The sequence below is a fragment of the Aplysia californica genome, unplaced genomic scaffold (genome assembly GCF_000002075.1).
Source record: "Aplysia californica isolate F4 #8 unplaced genomic scaffold, AplCal3.0 scaffold00048, whole genome shotgun sequence".
Taxonomy (NCBI): domain Eukaryota; kingdom Metazoa; phylum Mollusca; class Gastropoda; order Aplysiida; family Aplysiidae; genus Aplysia; species Aplysia californica.
In genome coordinates this window covers 1,872,055-1,874,976 of record NW_004797318.1, presented here as the reverse complement: position 1 = coordinate 1,874,976, position 2,922 = coordinate 1,872,055, and the positions used below count along the sequence as shown (strand labels likewise).

Below are 2,922 nucleotides of genomic sequence, written 5' to 3'. Positions count from 1 at the left end.
ATAATAAAAATAATAATAATAATGAAAATTTATATTGTGCCTAATGCCTAGAAAACTCCAAATGTTGTAACTAAATTATCTCTCAAATTAGTTAACGAAACTTTGTGAAACCATTTAAAAACAACAACAGCAACAACAACAACACACACATACACACATACACACACATACATACACACATACACACACACATACACTCACACGCACACACACGCACACACACACAAACACACACACACACATACACACACACACACACACACACACACACATATTACAATAATGTAGTATGTGGAAAGAAGTGGTTTTAAACATCCAGAACAAAACCCAAAGCAGAACTATGTAAAGAAACATTACGCCAGCAGCTTGTTTCATCTCTCATGGATGCTACAGCTGAACAAAAAAATCCCAACAGAAAGAAACCCCCTCCCCTCCGTTACCTTGAAACAAGGGGGAACCACAACACAAACAAAGCACAGAGAAAGCCGCACAAATATGATGAGAGAGAGAGGATATATCTATGGCGAGATTATAAACACCACAACGCGCCCCAAAACCCAGATCCCAAACAACAACTCCCCCCAAAAAACCCTCCCCAGAATGAGGTCATGCATGTAAAAAAGAAACCACGCACACACACAAAAAAACAAAAGAACAAAAAACAAAAATCCCAACACAGACACATTGTCAAAATATATATATATATATATAAAACAGAAAAAACAAGAACAAAAACCGACCACCAGCCTCCCCCCCCCCAAACCCCAATCGTATTCCTGAATGAAACCTGCGACATTTGCCTCATGAGTAACGCCGTGGATTTGTCAGTAGTCTTGGGGCATGGGTTCCCATAGCCTAGATTTCCCATAGATCTAAGAACTGCCACCGAGTGCAGCCAGTTTGGTACGGTACACAATAGCTCCTGACGTCATTGAGTTCGCTCCTCGGAGACGTGGTTTGCCCGAAGGAAGGGAACATCTGGGCATGCGTACTAGCTAGTCGTGGAAGTGGTTAGACGAGGCAGGGGCGGATAGGGAGGTGGTTTTTATAGGAGATGGTTCACTTTATGAATTCAGACATCGTTATAGACAGAGCCAAAATCAGGTGTTGACATAATTGTAGCCTTAAAAAAACCAGGTACATAATGAGGGACCTTAATTTTTCAGCTATTTCAGAGTCTAATTCAGCTGTTGCTGGATCGATAACAACAACAGAGTCTAATTCTAACTAGATCTAAAGTTGGTTCTCACAACTGAGATAGGTGCCAGGCTCTTTCGCCCCTTTGACCTATGTATCAATTTGATTAGGACTCAGAACTTTGTGAATAAAACCCACATGCCTATTGCAATACTTTCTTGGTCATCTAAGAAGCGAACTTTTATTGAGCTGTGACGCTGACAAACTAAAACAATCCAAATGGTGTGAACTAGCATTTATGTTCTAGTCTATCATATTATAGGTTCAGTCTACCGCATATAGGTTCAGTCTATCACATATAGATTCAGTCTAACATATAATAAAGTACAGTCTATCGTGGTCGCTTTTAAGGACAAACGGGCTAACCCAGATTTTGGGGGTTTCCTGAAATCTTGACCTACACCAAAAATGGGCATTTCCCTACCTATAGGAGAAGTTTGATTTCATTGGTGTGTATATTTGTTTAGTTATCGAGAAAACTCTCATTTCTTTTTAATGAAAATGAACAAGGTGCAAAAACTTTATCTTCGATTTTCTAAAAACAGCATTTTTCGGGATAGCCCACTTGTTCTTAAAAACAACTTATTATAGGTTCAGTCTATCATGGATAGGTTCAGTCTATCACATATAGGTTCAGTCTGTCACATATAGGTTCAGTCTTTCACATATAGGTTCAGTCTATCCTGGATAGGTTCAGTCTATCATGGATAGATTCAGTCTATCACATATAGTTTCAGTCTATCACATATAGTTTCAGTCTATCACATATAGGTTCAGTCTATCACGTATAGGTTCCGTCTATCCCCGCCCCTGAAGCCAGGCACATGGAACTTCCGGTTGAGAGAGCGTGTCTTCCAGCAATATGCCGCCACAGCATCTGGAACAACGTAAATGGCGCATGGCATTTGAGGATATTTACACATATGATCGCTCGGTGGGACCGGATTAACCCTTTTCATGACGGGATCAGCTACCAGGGTATAGAGTTAACATTTGGGAATTGTTCATGAATAGGAGTTATTTCTTTTTCTAGTCAACTGCATGTTACAGTGGGTGGTTGGCGGGTGCTCTTGTGTTGTTTGCTCCTTTCCTATTAAACATCTATCATCCCTATCTCTCCTGTGGGTGGTTGGCGGGTGCTCTGGTGTAGTTTGCTCATTCTTTCCTATCCAACATCTATTGTCTTTATCTCCCCTTTTTCTTTTTTTATGTTTGTTACTCTCTTGTAACACCTCTAATCTTCTGGCGTTCAAATGACCTAACGCAGTTGCGAGCGCCGTAAAACCTCTACTAAAACTAAACTATCTCTCCTCCTTCTTTTTTGTGTTTGTTACTCTCTTGTAACACCTCTAATCTTCTGCACTTATATGACCTCATTGTGTTGCAAGTGCCGTAGAACACTTACTAAAACAAACAAGCATGTTACTGTTAGTTGTTTGCCATTTATACATAAGGAGACATTATGGGACACAGAGTTGTCACAGCTCATAATATCAACACGTCAGATTCTTACAGGGGCGTGCAGTTAGTTCAGGTGGTATCATACAGGACGGCCCTAGTTCGAATCCCTAGCTATGTCTCTCTCTCTCTCTCTCTCTCTCTCTCTCTCTCTTCTCTCTCTCTCTCTCTCTCTCACTCACTCACTCTCTGTCTCTCTGTCTCTCTCTCTGTCTCTCTGTCTCTCTGTCTCTGTCTCTGTTTCTGTCTCTCTCTCTCACTCTCTCT

The 2,922-nt window shown here is 40.9% G+C and overlaps 1 protein-coding gene across 1 annotated transcript in view; it reads left to right on the top strand.

Annotated features, from left to right (window-relative positions):
• LOC101860554 (collagen alpha-1(I) chain) overlaps nucleotides 1–2,922 on the top strand; it is a gene marked incomplete in the record, with an annotated part of 121,497 nt that overhangs the window by 11,306 nt on the left and 107,269 nt on the right.